The sequence below is a fragment of the Tamandua tetradactyla genome, chromosome 1 (genome assembly GCF_023851605.1).
Source record: "Tamandua tetradactyla isolate mTamTet1 chromosome 1, mTamTet1.pri, whole genome shotgun sequence".
NCBI classification, from domain to species: Eukaryota; Metazoa; Chordata; class Mammalia; order Pilosa; family Myrmecophagidae; genus Tamandua; species Tamandua tetradactyla.
The window spans coordinates 95,775,926-95,793,409 of record NC_135327.1 but is presented as its reverse complement, the minus strand read 5'-3'; the positions used below and the strand labels follow the sequence as shown (position 1 = coordinate 95,793,409).

Below are 17,484 nucleotides of genomic sequence, written 5' to 3'. Positions count from 1 at the left end.
AGGGTCAATTTCATTTCTACAGACTTTAATGATACAACCTTCAGAGACGTGGTTTGTCTAAGACAACCACTCCTGCATTTCCTCATTTTTTGGAAATATTCCTTACATTGGACTGAGGGTCTTTGTAATTAAGGCCATTTTTCTTTATTCTTTTCTAGGAAAAGGTGTGTGTGTGTGAGATAATACCAATAACTAAATGTATTTGGCATTACTCTATTCCAGGCATGCTTTTTTGCTCTGTCATTGTTTAATTTTTTTAACTTAAAAAAATTTTAATACAGTTCAAATCAGTATTCGGGTTCATTCCAGCCCCTTTATTGTCAAATCTGGGAGCAGGGATTGCTTCAGTGTCTCCGCCGTCTCTCTGTGATGGCCAAGGTATTAAGGTATCTGATGCTTCGAACTTTAAACTTCATATTATCCTTATTTTTCTTAATCTTGACAGAGTTGGCATTCTTTTACCTGGCTGTGAGCAGATGGTCCTTGACTCCCTCAATTCTGTGAGACATTGTGAGGAGGTGTGTTGGGAGGCGGGTATGGACCAGCACTCCAGCTTGTCCCCATGAGCCCGTGTGCCACTGTAACTGAGAAGTCAGGATGTAAGTGACAGCTACGATTACTGAATCATTACATAGATATTCCTTTTTACTTTCTGTTATTTTGGAGTAGACAGAGGGAAATACCTGAAATCTCTAAATTGTAATCCAGTCGCCTTGATTTCTGATACTGACTGTAGAGCTCTTATCTTCTGCCCTGTGATTGTAAAAACCGTGTGACTAACCCTCACTTGTACCCATTTTATCCTGTTTTTTTTTACTTTAGAGTCTTGTAATCACTAAGACAGCCCATAATATTTATTAATGAAGGGTCCTGGGTCAGCCTGGAACTCACCCACCCCAAGTCTAAAGTCATCTTGGTAACTGAAACCAGATCTAACCAAAATGGGCCCATCTGACATGCACAGTGACTTAGATTTTAACTTACATGTCACCTATACTTCCTTATAATACCAAAGATCAGGCCCATCATCATTTAAGACCACCATTTTCCTACATATGTTCTGTGACTAAGCAGGTAATCAATCTGTGCATGCTCAATAATTAAGTCACCTCTAATTATATCATCTGGGGTCATTGTGCTCATTATCGTAAAACCTGCCCTTTTTTTTCTCACATGGACACCCAGAAACGAACCCAGGTCTCCAGCATGGCAGGCAAGAACTCTGCCACTGAGCCACTGTGGCCCCTGTCCATCTTTTAATGGTATAGAACTATCAGAAATACTGCAGTTTGGTGAGACAAATTTTTGGACTGAGAGGCCATCTGCTCTCCTGCTATGTGCCTAGTAATGTACTTTTTTCTCTCTTTGAAACCCTGGTATCTCAGGAATTGGTCATTTGCATATAAGGGCAAAAGAATCCAGCATCTTGTCCAGTAATGCCACCCTGGAGACACTCAGGATATCATAATTCTCACTCCAACTTCATGCGGCTAGTACAGTGATAGTCCTGTTTTATAGATGAGGAGAACTGAGGCACTGGGTGTTACGTAAAAGTAACTGGCCCAAGATCACATGGCTATTAAATGGTTGAGCAGAGGTTTGAATCCAGAAGCTTTGACTCTAGAATCTATGTGCTTAACGACAGTACCATGTTGGTTTTAAACGAGGGAAGAGATGCCTGATAACCTGCGTTTCTTTTTGTACCCTGGTGTAATTCCCTTATTCTATCTTTTCAGATCTATCCAGCCATTTTTGTAGTTTTTTCCAAGTCCTACCATTCACTTAACCTCTTTTTTTCTTTTAGCTGCATTTAGCAGTAAACATATCCCAGAGCTTGTTCTAATATTCCACATCTGGGTTACAACTTCCACTGTGCAAAACTGTAATACCTAATTTGGGTGTAACCTTTCCTCAGGAAGTTTTTCCAGGTCCTAACTCTTGAAATCCAACAGGAATTTGCCTCCTATGCTCCACGCCTACTGCCTACCGGGGACATACACCGACAGTCAAGCAGTTGGCATTAGACAACGAAGACTCAACCAAACTTTATTCTTAATGTTGCTATGATGTTTGCCAATGTAGTCATCCAAAAGATTTTCTAGTATTTTGAATAATGTTCTGATTAATTTACATGGAATAATCAAACTAAAATAAATTATTGTAGTCAGCGGTACCTGTTTTAAAAGCTTGGAATTTGGGTACACCGGAAGAAATAGGATTATGCCTGGGTTATGATGGCTAAGAATGTCATTACATTGTGTAGTAAATAAAAACAATAGTGCTTTTATTGTTATTCCTAAAAATCCAGAGCAGTTCTGAGCAGAGACTAGGGAACAGAGACAGGGATTTTTCCAGCCAATGGGAATCAAGCTATTACTTTGGTTGAAACCTCTTCCCTCTTTGTTCCTAAATGGCCCTGGCCATCACATTGTTAGATGTCCACTTAGACCTCTTTTCCTTCTGGGGAGTCTTCTGTGACCTTCCCCCTTATTCCCCCCCACCCCGCCACCCCATTGTTAGATGTCCCCTCCTGGGCTCTACCAGTGTCTTGCACTTACTGATTCTCCTGAATGGTGACTCCATCCTACCTCAGATTCCAGGTCTGGTTGCCAGAGAACTTGCCTTGCCTTTTGCTGGGTTCCTGGTTTTACCCACCAAGAGACTGGTTCACGGTAGGTACTCAATATATATTTAGTAAATGAGTGAATGAGAGCCTATTGGTGAGACAAATTATTTGTTTATTATCTCATCTTTTTAAAAGAGGCTACTTGACTTTCCTAACTATGCTGGTGAACATAATCAGAGTATTTTTTTCGGACTTCTCCTCTCCTTTAGCTAGGTGGATCATGAGAAATCACGAAGTACTTTAAAAAATGAACTGGTTCAAAATATCCCCGCCAATTTTTAGTTTCTAAGTACTCTACAAAGCGCCTTTCCTGGTGCTTCTTTTCTTCCTTTCCTGCTGGCCCTGGAAGAATATCCAAGAAGGAAAAAAGAGGCATATCTCTGGGGCTGCTTTTCAGCCCAGTTCACAGTTAGGTCTTTTTCTTCTATAATTTCCCAGAGATCAAGCCGGTGGCAGCTTCCTGCCCCCTGCTAAGCTGGAATGGGGGGCTGATGGTTTTACTATTCTCCAGTAATCATGCAGATTAACAGCTGCCTGTTCGGTAGCTTGGGGCCTCCCTTAAATTGAGAGGGCTGGAGCCACACATTCCACAAGCAGTTGGAAATGTCTCTGCCTTTGCTTCCTTATTATGAGAATGTTACTGTGGCTCTGGGCTAGACAACGACCAAAGCAAGGGTTTTGATGTCTTTTGTTTCATGCAGCCCATAAAAAAGCAGGCTGGCTTCCCTGTCTGTACTGGGTTTGGGCAGAGGGACTCTCTGCTACTCCAATCCTTAACTCTCCCTCATTAAGTTACCTGCGACGGGAGATCTTGCATATCATGTTTCGTTTTATAGTAGCAGGGCACACCCTCTAGGTGTCCGCTACCACCCACTCACTTTGAGACCCTGACGCAGGAAGCGAAATTGCATCAGCTCTATTTGGTGATTCTCAGAACTGTATATAATTCTCTTTAGTTCACTGACCTGCTACGCTCTTCCCTGTTAAGAAGCTGCAGCCGAATTTTGTGATATCCTTTCCTGTTCTGCTTCTGAGGTGATTTTAGGGAATATGTGGAAATCTAATTCTCTTGCTGGTTGACAGGCAAGAGCTGGGTACCAGAGGCCGAGCAGTTGATGGGGTATTTGATTCTTTTCCATTCTGATTAAGCCCCTGGGGACTCATAGTCCGAACATGAAGGACAAATGGATTTTAAATTAGTTCTTAGGATCCAAAGATTCTGGCTGTGAGTAAAGGAGGTTAATGGCGTTGTAGGCAATTTTACTTACATCTCAGTTTTACAGTTTTTTGGGGGGAGTGATGGTGGTGTATGGTCCGGGAATCGAACATGGGTCATGCATGGAAGGCGAGCATTCTAACCACGGAATTACCCGTACACCCTTCAGTTTTAGAGTTTTGAAGCCTTAGGTGAGGCTATCCGAACTCCTCTTTGGTCATGGATGTTAGAGAACTAAACCCAGGGATAATAGAAATAGTTGAAGGAATGACAGGTAACCTGCAGAAGGACGAGAAAGCTGTTAGGGACTTTTCTCAGCCAGTGTAAGCCCTCCGGTAGGTGGGGGCAGATGTGTGAAAGTCCCATCTGACCCCCCACCCAACCAGGGGCATGGCCTCTGGTTGAAAACAGTATATTTCAGTGGCCTAAAATAGCTCTTCTGAACACATTTCACAACTTCGCACAAGGGACTTAATTTCTAAGGGAAGAGCCCATTAGCTTGGGTTTCAAAGAGACTTGACTTGTAAAGGAGAGAGTTGTTGAAGGTAGAGAGACACCTCTGTCCCACCAAGGGCCATGGTCAGCAGCTGCCCCCGCCCACCTTCCCCTGGGCCATGTGGGGAGCCGTGGGCAAGGGGGTGGTGGGTTCATGGAGGTAAAGTAACAATAAATGAAGCTGGTCAGCTCCAGGAGTTCTCAGAGGAGTTGAGACCTCAACCAAGGGCTGGCGCCATGAGGGTTCTTGATTCAGACTCGGAAAGATGTGAAGGACGAGTCAGTGTGTACAGTCAGCTTAATAAGCTCAATGCCGCAGAGCCCCAGGAATTCTTGAAGTCTAGACTCCCACCAAGGGCTGATGCTGTGAAGGAAAGAACTGAAGGACTACTCGGTGTTACAACTCTAAACTTTAATGCGTAGCGAAAGTACATGCTTGAAGGGGATGAGTGCGGGCATTTTCCAAAGGAGGAAAAGCGATCTGAGATCGGGATGCTTGCATTGTAAGGAATTGGAGGGGGCTTTCCCCCTCTTACTATGCTATTAAGGGATCGATGAGCTGTGCTTTTGCACTGGTTCTGTTCAGGTGCCAACCTGAGTGAGGGCAGGGTGTGTGTGCCAAAAGGAACTTTTTGTTATGGAATTTAGGGTCACTTCCTCCTCCCTCCTACCCTATCTAACTACCTCAAAAAGACTAAGAAGTCAAAGATTGAGCACTAAGCAGAATAATTTTACTGCCAACCAGGGAACCTGTTTCTAGGCTCTGGGGGATGCAGTGTAGGGCAAGTGAAATGAATTAGGGTATTCAAAGCCAAAAGCCTGACAACTCTTTCTGTCCTGTATTAGGAAAACAAAGCTTCTGAGTGTGGCTGACAGGCTGGTACAGGCTGACTGGAGAGGGGTCAGCTGTAAGTGTGGGGCCCCAATCCTGGGACAGGGTGGTCAGCTGTCCCTGCTGTGCAGAGGCCATACCTGGGTTAGGTGGGCACCAAGGCCAGCTGGCTGCATGGCCAGGACAGGGTCTATCGGTGGCAAAGGTGGTGGGGTAGAAGATGACAAAAGGTCCTTCTTATACACCCTTTCTGTTTATCATATTCCCTTGGCCATTTTTGCTTTGAGTCACAATCATCAGGGACAAACTGTTTGATCCTGGGCAATTTACTTAACCTCTCTGAGCCTCAGTTTGCTCACACCTGACGAAGGGGAATAAACACCAGCAAGGAGCTGAACACTGAGCTCCTGAATCACTGGTAGCTGACCGCCTTCCCCTACGACCTGCAACCTCACAATGCCATTTCTCAATCTTGCATCTGTCCCCAGCTACTGCTAACTCCTCTGAACCCCAACTTCCTTATTAAGCTGGACCTACGTCCAATTTAAAAGGTGATCAACTGAAAAGCAAAGGTGCGGATTAGAGAGCCAGGCCTGCCTAGCAGCCCCCAAAACTGCTTGTGTTTTCACATTGGAAACAAACCATTTGATCCTATAAAAAAGAAATAAAACAAAATTTTACTGAGAGTTACTGTGATGTTTAAAATGGAGATAGGAGGTCATTCTGGAGGTTATTCTTATGTGAACCTCAGCCAGCTATCACAAACTGCCAAAGATTGCAAAACTTCAAGCAACAATGTTCCTCAAAACCCTAAGGTCACCTAGACACCAGAGATGAATCACAAAATAAGGAATTCAGTTAACTATTAACCTGAAGGACATTTGGAACTCCCGAATATCCACCAATCACAATTTATGTAACACAATTTGGGTTGCTACCTAAATCTGTGCTCCCCATTCTAAGATCCCAAATAAATGTCCTCACTGCTTTGCAGTTTAGTTGCAATTTCTCGGTTGACAATCCCTTTCAGAGGAAAAAAATATGCTTTAAACTCTGTGACCAAGAACATTTATGATTCATGCGACTCCAAATCTCAAAACCCATTGAAAATGACATTTGAATCTCACAGCATCTGAGACTGCCAACACCCATGGGGAATATAGCTAAGGGATTGTATTACATCTTTGACCTGGGCTTTTTTTCCCTTTTAAATATGATCATTTTGATAAGTGATTTCCCATTTGCCTTCTTTTTTCTCTATTACATGTAACTTAGAAACTTGATGCATTAGTTTGTGAAGCTGCCGAAATGCAATATACCAGAAATGGAATGGCTTTTATAAAGGGAATTTAATAAGTTACAAGTTTATAGTTCTAAGGCTATGAAAATGTCCAAATTAAGGCATCAAAAAAAAAAAATTCCCTTCACTGAAGAAAGGCTGATGCCATAGGAACACCTCTGTCAGCTGGGAAGTCACGTGGCTGGCATCTGCAGTCCCTTGCTCCTGGGCTCCATTATTTTCAGCCTCTGTTTCCTGCAGTTTTCTCTCTAAATGTCTGTGGACCTTTGCTTAGCTTCTCTGGGACCCATCTCTGGGTTCTGGCTTGCTTAGCATCTTATGGGAAGGCACATGGTGATGTCTGTTGGGTTCTGCCCGTGTCTAAGCATCTGCTCTCTCTGTCACCTCTCCAAGCATCTCCAAGCATCTGTGTCTCTGTCAGCTCTAAAGCAACTGTTCTCCTAGTGCCTGCATCTGAGGTTTCTCCAAAATGTTTCCCCTTTTAAAAAAACTCCAGTAAACTAATCAAGACTCACCTTGAATTGGTGGAGTCACATCTGCATTTTCTCAAAAGGTCACACTCACAATTGGGCACGCCACATTTCCACGGGGATAATCTAATCAAACATTTCCACCCTGCAATATTGAATCAGAATTAAAAGAAATGGCTGCCCCCACAAGATAGGATCAAGATTAAAACATAGCTTTTTGGAGGGTGCATAATAGTTTCAAACCGACACACTTGATTTGTATCCGCCAAACAATATTGATTTGCAACTTGACTATAAGATGGATTGGTGAGACAGGATTTGAAGTCTCAAAACCCATTAGGGGCCAGAAAGCAGGGAGGTCTGTTGGGGTTTACTGCATGTACTCAAAGAGGAAGAGGAAGGCAAGAGAGAAATTTCCCAGCAGCCCTGAAAAGCCTTTTCTAGAAACTCAATCACCTGAGTTTTCCACCTTTCCTAGACCAGCAAAAGGGGTAGGATCACCCTTGGACTAGTTAGGTCCACCTCTAGAGCTGAGGGTAGAACAAGCTTCCCTGAGGACACAGGCGCTGCAAGGGGAAGGGGAGGATGCTGGAATAAAACCTGAATTACCCTCAGAAACAGGCAGAGGATGCTGGAGCAGCATCAGACGCTGTCCATCCATTACCGTGCTTCTGTGTGTTGTTTGAGAATGGTATGAAAATATACTTTGGAGCCTACCAAACACTAAACGAATGCATTTAGTTGAAAACCTAGAGGTTCAGTTGCAAAGCTAACCCTGACAGGGTTTAGATGATTTTGCTTAAGACAATATCCTGGGAGACTTTTGACTCCAGCGGTTCTGGAATTTATGGTGAGACTTGGTGTCCTACAGTCGCTGGCATATAGTTTGGGTTCAGAGTATATGTGTGATATCTGGTTATGAATGGCATAAAGATATTATCAATCTTGCTTCTCTTGACACTCCTGGAAGGTGTCCACATAAGGACACAAGAAAAACCGTGTCTTAATCCTGATCCAATCTTGTGGAGGCAGCTGTTTATTTTAATCCTAATTCAATAATATAGGTTGGAAACTTTTGATTCAATTATCTCTATGGAGATGTGGTGAAGCCATTTGTGGGTGTGGCGTTTTGATTAGATGGAGATGTGACTCCACCCATTCCAGGTGCGTCTTGATTAGTTTACGGAGTCCTTTAAAAGAGGAAACATTTTGGAGAGAGTTAGAGCCTACAGAAATGACAGAGCTGACAGACTTCCAAGCAGAGCTGACATAGATGTTGACACTTGGAGAACAAAGATGTGGATATCTGTAGATGCTTGAAGCCCTGTAGACGTTGCCATGAGATGTTAAGCAAGCCAGAATCTGGAGAGAGCCAAGAGAAGCCAAGAGATGAAAGCCAACCTGGAGAATCAAAGTGAGGAACCCCCACAGAAACAGAGGCTGAAGGCAATGGAGGCCAGGAGCAAGGGACTAGTAGATGCCAGCCACGTGACTTCCCAGCTGACAGAGGTGTTCCTGATCAATTGGCTTTCCTTGAATTAAGGTGTCTTTCCTTGGATGCCTTAGTCTGGACATTTTCATGGCATTAGAACTGTTAACTTGTAACTTATTGAATCCCCCTTTTTAAAAGCCATTCCAGTTCTGGTATATTGTATTTCAGCATCTTATAAACTAATACCCCAGGTGATGCTGATACTGCCTGAGGAAATGAGTGATGGAGTGTGTTTTGCAGCAGAGAGAAAACAGCAGTTGCCCTCCCTCCTCTAAGTTCACTTATTCTCAGTGTGGTCCCCCTATTTACTGAAGTCTCCTGGGTCATTCATTCATGGAAGAAACCTATTTTTTACCGTGTAGGTTGGAGCTCCCTGCGGGAGAGTTCTATGAAGAGCTCAAGATTTTGCCCCCATGGTTGCTGATAGCGTACAGGAGGAGAACCAGATTCCCAGAGGTGCTGCCCTCTGCACCGGAGACTCAGTACTGGGTGGCACAAGGCAGTCCCAAACAGAAGCCCTGCACCGTGTGTGCCTGTGTGCCTGCAACGGCCCTGGAGCTCTTCTAATTAATGAGCGCTTGTAAATCTAACAGGATTTCCTACTGGTGTGACTGCCGTGGGTAAAATGCTGGGCCGCTCATTAAAATGTCAGCTAGCAGAGAGGTGTTGCTCCTGGGAAGAGGGTCCTGGCATCCTGGGTGGAAGGCAGGCCTCCAGGGCCCACCTCCCGTCACCCACCAGCCCGGAATCCACCCTCCTTCCAAATCCTGCGGGGTATTTTACAACTCTCTTTCAGCTCCATCAGGGAATCATTTCTTTCAATCCAGCCCAGAAGGTATTCTTTTTCCATCTACTGTTCATTTCACATTTTACATCTACCATTTCCTCTTGTTGGAGATCTCTTCTGTGGAAACCGAGAATGGCTAGGTGCTGCCCCTGGTGTATCCAAGTTTCTCATATACTTAAGGGCCTTATAAAATCATTCCTGAGTCTTCTTTCTTTTTGTTTCAACGTGAAAAAATAAATATTTACTATTATGTAAACAGCACCGGCACATGGTAAAACAAACAAACAAACAAACAAAAAAACCCTTACATAACACAAAGCGGAATACGATGAAATGTGAGTTCCTTTCCCACCCCCAGTCCCCAGGCCAACTCTCTAGAATTAACCTCCACCACCAGTTTCCTGTGTGCCTTCCAAAATGAGCCAAATACCTATTTGTGTACACACACGTACACACACATTCACATGTGTCTTTACTTTACATAATGATATATTCTGGGTTTTTTTCCCGTCAGCACACACACTATTTTGTAAAGGCTATGCAGAATTCCACAATAGGGGCACACCATGCATTATTTCATTAGTTTGCTGTTGATGTTCTTTTTGGCTGTCTCCTGTTGTATACCTTGGACAATGCTGTGGATGCCTTTTGATTACATTGCCAAATGGAAGATTTCCTAAAATGGAATTGTTGGGCCCAAGTGCTTGTGTATTTTTAATTTTGGCAGACTGCATTCTGTGGAGGTCGTACCAGCTTCAACCCCGTAACAGTGTCCAGGAGCACCTGCTTCCCTCTGTGTGCGCGCATTCAAAGCCTTGACAAGCTTTTGGATCTTCGTCTGCTCGGCAAAAATAATGCTCGCTCAGATCTGTACTTCACATCTCTCTTACTAGGAGTGCTGGGGAACGCCTTTTCATACATAAGAACCATTTGCATTTCTTTTTCTTTGAAGTTTGTTTATATCCTTTTTTTCTTTATCCTTATTACCCATTTTTCTAATTGGTGTTGAACTTTTCCCTGTAAGTTTTGGTTATCTTTCTATTTCAGGAATTAGTCCTTTGTCTATCATATGTATTGCACATTTTCTTGTATGAATTTTAAGTATTTTTTCCCCAGTTTGTATTTCTCTTTTGATTTGGTAAAAAGTGTTTTATGCCAGAAAGTAAGTTCTACATTTTTATGTAGTTGGATTTAATCATGCTTTTCTTAGTGACCTCTGTGTTTTATGTTATGCTTAAAAAAGAAAGGGCTTCCTTAATCCAAGATTATGGGAAAGTTCTTCTGTTTTATTTTAGTGCGTTTGTACTAGATATTTATATATAGATAAATGATAAAACTATATTTAATATTTCTTTTTACATTTTTTTTTGGTGTAAGGAAAAGGTATCAATCCAACTTTATTTTGCTTCCAGATGGCTCCCACCTAGCCCAGCACTACCTACTGAATAGTCTACTTCTTTTTTTTGCTATGTACCGTACACTTTCTTGGTGGTAATGACAAGGTAGGGCTCTCTTACCTGCTCTCCTTCTTCAAAGAGTCTAAGGTGGAAACTGTGTGGAGGATTAGAGATTCTCACTGTAGGGAGATTGAGTTGGGGCCAGGACTCCTCAGCCGCTGAATACCTCTCTCTTCCTCTCATTCTATTGCTGGGGCTGGTAGTCCGGGGGTCTGTCTCTTGCTCCTTGGAGACCATGCAGACCATAAGGTCCACCTCTCTGTAGCTGTAGTCAAACTCATTGTCATACCAGGAAATGAGCTTCACAAAGTGGTTGTTGAGGGCAATGCCAACCCCTGAATCAAATGTAGAAGAGTGGTGTCACTGGTAAAGTCAGGAGACAACCTGGTCCTCACTGTCATCCAGGATGCTCTTTAGGGTGTCCTCTGATACCTGCTCTACCACCTTCTTATTGTCATCATATTTGGCTGCTTTCTGCAGATGGCAGGTCAGACCCATGATGGATGCAGAAGGCCATGGCAGCGATCTTCCCATTCAGCTCAGAGATGGCCTTGCCTATCACCTTAGCAGAGCAGGTAGATGCAGGGATGAATTCCTGGGCAGCCCCACGGCCATCATGTCAGTTTCCCCGAGGGACCGTGCACAGTCTTCTAGGTGGCAGAGATAGCATGGACAGTGGTCATGAGTCCCTTCACAATGCCCAAATTGTCATGGATGACCTTGGCTAGAGAGCAGGCATTTGGTGGTGCAAGGAGCATTGCTGACAATCTTGAGGGAGTTGTCATGCTTCTCATGGTTCATGCCCATCGCAAACATGGGGGCATCGGTTGAAGGGGCAGAGAGAGTGACTCTTTTGGTGCCACCTTTCAAGTGAGCCCCAGCCTTCTCCAGAGTTGTGAAGACACCAGTAGATTCCACAACATATTCAGCACCTGCATCATCCCATTTGCTGTTGGCAGGATCTTCCTCCTAGAAGATAGTGATGGAGCTTCCATTGATGACAGGCTTCCTGTTTTCAGCCTTGATGGTGCTTTTGAACTAGCCATGGGTGGAATCATACTGGAACCTGTAGACCATGTAGTTGAGGTCAGTGAAGGACAAGTTCCACTTTGCCAGAGTTAAAAGCAGCTCTGGTGACCAGGAACTCAGTGTAGCCAAATTCGTTTATTTAGACCTTCACCCTTAAGTCTTAGGGATGCTGCAGATACTGCATGAGCAGATTTGACTGTTGAATGGTGACCAGAGAGTAGAAAAACTTACTTTCTCTTTACCAATATGCAAAGTCACTTTTATAATAAACTTGAATTTGAATATATTATTTGTGGACTCTCTGTTAATTTCATTGATCAATCTGTTGATTGGCCAGAGCATCATTGTGATAAATAGTTAAGCTTTGTAAATTATTTTGATATCTGGTAGGACTAGTACTTTCCATTACTTTTTTTTCTCCCAGAACTTTTGAAATATTCTTGTATGTTTACTTTTCTATAAGAACTTGAGAGTCAGTCTGTCTAGAATTTTTAAATACCCCATTGGTATTTCTATTGAAACTGCATTAAATTTATAGGTTAATTTAGGGAGACTTGATTTTTTTGTGTGTTTGTTTATTCTTTTGCTTTTAACTAGTGGTTTAATCCAACCCACAAATTTCACCTATTTGTTCTATTCTGCATCTAGTCCTCTTTCAGGTTCCCCAGCATCTATAAGGAACCAGTTCAGTCACTTTGTACAAACTTAAGATTAATCAATATTCATCTTAAATATGCCCAATAATAATTATTTTTTCTGTTCTACATATATAATCAGCAATTCACAATATCATCACATAGTTGCATATTCATCATCATGATCATTTCTTGGAACATTTGCATCTATTCAGAAAAAGAAATAAAAGACAACAGAAAAAAATTCATACATACCATACCCCTTATCCCTCCCTTTCATTGATCACTAGCATTTCAATCTAAGTTTATTTTAACATTTGTTACCCCTATTATTTATTTTTATTCCATATGTTTTACTCATCGGTTGATAAGGTAGATAAAAGGGAGCATGAGACACAAGGTTTTCACAATCACACAGTCACATTGTGAAAGCTATATCATTAAATAATCACCTTCAAGAAACATGGCTACTGGAACACAGCTCTACATTTTCAGGCAGTTCCTTCCAGCCTCTCCATTACATCTTGGATAACAAGGTGATGTCTATTTAATGTGTAAGAATAACCTCCAGGATAACCTCTCGACTCTGTTTGGAATCTCTCAACCATTGACACTTTATTTTGTCTCATTTCGCTCTTCCCCCTTTTGGTCAAAAAGGTTTGCTCACTTCCTTGATGCTGAGTCTCAGCTCATTCTAAGATTTCTGTCCAACATTGCCAGGAAGATCCACAACCCTGGGAGTCATGTCCCACGTAGACAGGTGGAGGGCAGTGAGTTTGCTTGTTGTGTTGGCTGAAGAGAGAGGCCACATCTGAGCAACGAAAGAGGTTCTCTTGGGGTGACTCTTAGGCCTAATTTTAAGGCTTGACCTATCCTTTGTGGGGTTAAGTTTCATATGAACAAACCCCAAGATTGGGGACTCAGCCTATAGCTTTGGTTGTCCACACTGCTTGTGAGAATATCAAGAATTCAACTTGGGGAAGTTGAATTTCCCCCTTTCTCACCATTCCCCAAAGGGGACTTTGCAAATACTTTTTTATTCACTGTTTAAATCACTCTGGGATTTATCGGGACATCACTCTGGACAAACCAGCAACATCTCAAGTTCCATGTACTTATGGTGTTCAATGAAGCTGTCTACATAAGTTACATTAGGAAATGCACTAGTCAAAATATAAATTTTGTACCAAATAAACATTTTTTGCTTTAGTCTCACACATAAGGTAAAATTTTTAAATATTAATTACTATCAATTTTCAACACCCTACAGTAATGACATTCTTATGTTCTTCCTCATGCAAAAACAATTTTTTAAATTTGTACATTTAGTCACTATCATTATACACTCTAGGCATTCCTAGATTATACTATCTCAGTCTTTATCATCTATCTTTCTTTCTGATTTCATTTATGCCCCAAGCCCTCCTCCCTTTATCATTCTCACATTCAGCTTCATTCAGTGTTTTAACATAATTGTATTACAATTAAGTAGTGTTGTGCTAGAGATATGATTTTTTAATGATTATTGAGTCTTCCTATAAACAGGGCTAGCATTTCCATTTATTCAAGTTTTCTTTTGTGTCCCTTAGCAGCATTTTAAAGTTTTCTTCATATATAACTTCAACAGGTTACTTGTTGAAATGGCTTTTTTTTAAAATTTTGTCTTCTTATATTTTTAATGTTATTTTCAAACCCAAGTTTTCTGAATTCTTTTACTGTCTGTAATAATGTCCAATTGATTATCTTTTTATATAGTACACAAATAAGAACTTTACTCATTCTTTTCCCATGTTGTCATTTCTTATTTTTTTCTCCTATCCTATTGCATAAGTTAGTGCATCTAAAATATCGTCAAATGGTGGTGAGTATAGAGGACATCCTTTTGATTAGAATAGGAAGGCTTCTAGAGATTCCCTATTCAGCTTTAGTTAATGATTTTATTGATTTAATATTTTACAAATGGATCTGTTAATATTTGATTAAAAGTTTTATAAAACTAAAACAATAGATATAAGTAAATGGCTTCAGTTTCTATGGAAATTATGATTTTTCTCCTTTGATCTATTAATATGGTGAATTACAGTAATAGCTTTTCCAAAATGAATAATAAATAGCTAATGTTTATTCTGTATTTGCTAAGTGTCAGGCACAGTTCTAGGCACTTTACACGTATGAATTCATTCACTCTTCTTAATAATGCTATCAACTCCATTTTACAAATGAGTAAACTGAGGCACAGAAAAGTTGAATAAGTATGCACCCAAGGTACTATACTGGGTGAGTAACAGAGCTGGAGTCTAAACTCCAGTTTGTTTCCCAAATTTGTTCTCCCTGGCTGTGCTCATCAGCCATCTTTGAATTTCTAGGCAGGATGTAGTATTCTCCTCCTGTGCTGCTGGATTCCATCTGCAAAAATTTTATTATTTTTTGCTTTTATATTCATTATGAGGTTGCACTATAGTTTTTCTTTGTGTTTGTGTGTGTGTATATATATATTATCTTCGTCAGGTTTTAGAACTGAGATCTCACTGGCTTCAAAAAGTAATTTGGATAATTCTCTTCTTTTACTGTGCCCTAGAACAGTTCATTCGATATGAAATTATGTTTTCTGTGAAGATTTGGCTCAACATATTCTCACACTTGTGAAATTGTCTTACTCTAGTACTCTGGAGAGGGGGAGGTAGATGTAGATTTTCTGCAGCTTCTATAGTTAGTTTTAGTAATTTATGTTTTTCTAGAAAGCCACTCTTTTCATCCAAATTTTCAAGTTGTTTCAATAGACTTGAGCAAAGAAATATCTCAGAATTTACAAAAAAAGTCTATATATCCCACATACTATTTTCATTCTTTTGTATTAATGTTTATTCTTTTTTAAATTAATTTTGTTAACAGTGGTTTTATTTTTTTATTTTTATTTTTTTGTCATAGGACTAGCACTTGTGGTTATTTTTGGTTCTCCATTTTATTACAATTTTCACTTCTGTGGTTCTTTTTCCCTTCCCATTTCTAATTTTGTATATTTTTTGTTATACCTTTTTACTTGGCTAATGGTGTATCTATTTTACTGTTTTCATTGACTTGTTTTTATATTTCCCAAGAACCATCTCTTGGGTCCATTTATTAGTTCTTATATTTTTTTGTTTTTTTTCTTTTTTCCTTCCTTTTACTTTCCTTAGGTATATTTTGCTGTTTTTATAACTTACTCAACTGAATGCTTATGCTATTTATTTTCACTCTTTCCTCTTTAGTGATGTAAATAAGCAGAACTATACTATGAGAGGCAGTATCCCAAAAGTTCTAAAACACAGTTTTTTCATTATCCATCTTTTCTAGATACTGAATTTTTCATTTTGTTTTAATTTCCTCTTTGGACCAAGAATTAAAAGAGGGCTTCTCAGTTTCCAGGTGGTTGAATTTTTTTTATCTTTTATTAAAAAATGAATTTCCCAAAAAAAATAACTTCCAGTTTCATTGCACTGAGATCAGAGTGTTGACATGTAATATTTCTATTATTTGAAATATTGAGATTTTTCTCTGTGGTCTGCCTTTGTAAATATGGTTAATATATGTCAATATTTCAGAAGTAAATAATCTCTTTACTCAGGGCTTGGGTGTGTATATACCCAGATGTGCACACACACTGAGGATCCAGTAGCTAACTATGGGATATAGATTTTCAATAACCTCACTTATTTTTTGACTACTTATTTTGTCATGGAGTGAGAAAAATGATTTAAAATTTTCCACTACAATTGCCCTTTTGCCTATTTTTCTTTGTATTGACTGCAGCTTTTCTTTTATGCATTTTAAGGCAATGCTATATGGAATATAAAAAGTCACCAAATCATATATTTATCATTGTAAAGCTTTCCACTTTGTTTTATATATCATTTTTTTGTTCTTGATTTTAACTTTAGCTAATATTTGTATCATGATCCTTGTGATTTTTGTTTGCACTTAGCCACCATGTCTTTTCTATCCTTTTACTTTCAATCTTTCCAAGTAACTTCATTATAGATGTGTTTCTTAAATGTGTTATATAGTTGAGTTATAATTTTTATCCAATATGAGACATGTTTGCTTATAAATAGAAAACTTTCCCCATTTATGTTTACTAATAAACTATTTTTGGTCTTAGGTCTAAAATCATATTGTTTTGTGGTTTATAATTTTATTCCTCTTCTTTATCTTTGGCTGTATGGTGTAAGTTTTCTCCATTGCTTTATGCACTAAGCCGAATGAATGTACTTACCTTGTCATAATTGTAAAAAGATTTAAATTTTGGTTTTAGTTATTCTAATGATACATTTTAATAATATATTTAAACTTTGTTGATCTGTCAATGTCAAATAATATTAATTTTGATATTGATGTGGATATCAGTATCTATTGATATTGAAACTCCCTCTTGCCTTCCACATCTTTCTGTCCTGTGGTATTACTCACCCTCCATTAACCATCATTGCAACCATTAGTTTATTTCTTCATAACACTTAACATGATGTGCAATTATACTAGTTGTTTACTCGTTGGTGGTCTACCTTCCCTGCTGGATTATAAAATATTGAGACCAAGGGCTTTGTCTACTTTTGTGTGATCCAGAAGAGGTGATACCCTTACAGAATAAGAGTAAACATTTAGAAGTGGCCTTTGAGATCGCTTTATCTGTCTCACCTTACAAGTAAGGAAGCCGAGACCCAGGGAGTGGAGACACTTGCCCTACATAGTACAGCAAGTGAGTGACAGAGCTGGGCTAAAGCTCAGATGGGTTCACGCCAAGCCTCTCCCCAAACTCTAGCTTTCCTCATCATGCAGATTTTACATCTTAACACCGAGGGAGTGTTCACACTTAGACAAAACCAAGGTGGAAAATAGTTCATTGTTTCAATTACTATCTCTGGAGCTTTTTAAAAAGCACAATTATTGAGAATATCTGCATTATATTGAACAATTTAAAAGTATCATAATTTCATATGGCCATAGTAATCTTATAACTCTTTAGAGGTATGTTATGAATCTCTTGACCTATCTTGATTAAGAAAGGGAAAAATCGCTCACATTGTAAGTTGGGAACCAAGATTCTACTAAATGACACACTCAGAGTCACTCAGAATGGCAAGAATTGATTCCAGAAGAGAACCCCTG

The 17,484-nt window shown here is 40.1% G+C and overlaps 2 pseudogenes across 1 annotated transcript; both read right to left on the bottom strand.

Moving 5' to 3' along the window:
- Nucleotides 1-300: 300 nt before the first annotated feature.
- On the bottom strand, nucleotides 301-17,450 carry LOC143685299 (large ribosomal subunit protein eL38 pseudogene; annotated as a pseudogene). The gene is made up of 3 exons (XR_013176550.1): nucleotides 17,398-17,450; nucleotides 6,985-7,084; nucleotides 301-584 (listed from the first exon to the last, which is right to left on the bottom strand). The product of XR_013176550.1 is annotated as a large ribosomal subunit protein eL38 pseudogene (transcript).
- Nucleotides 10,685-11,852, bottom strand: LOC143681038 (glyceraldehyde-3-phosphate dehydrogenase pseudogene; annotated as a pseudogene).
- Nucleotides 17,451-17,484: the final 34 nt, after the last annotated feature.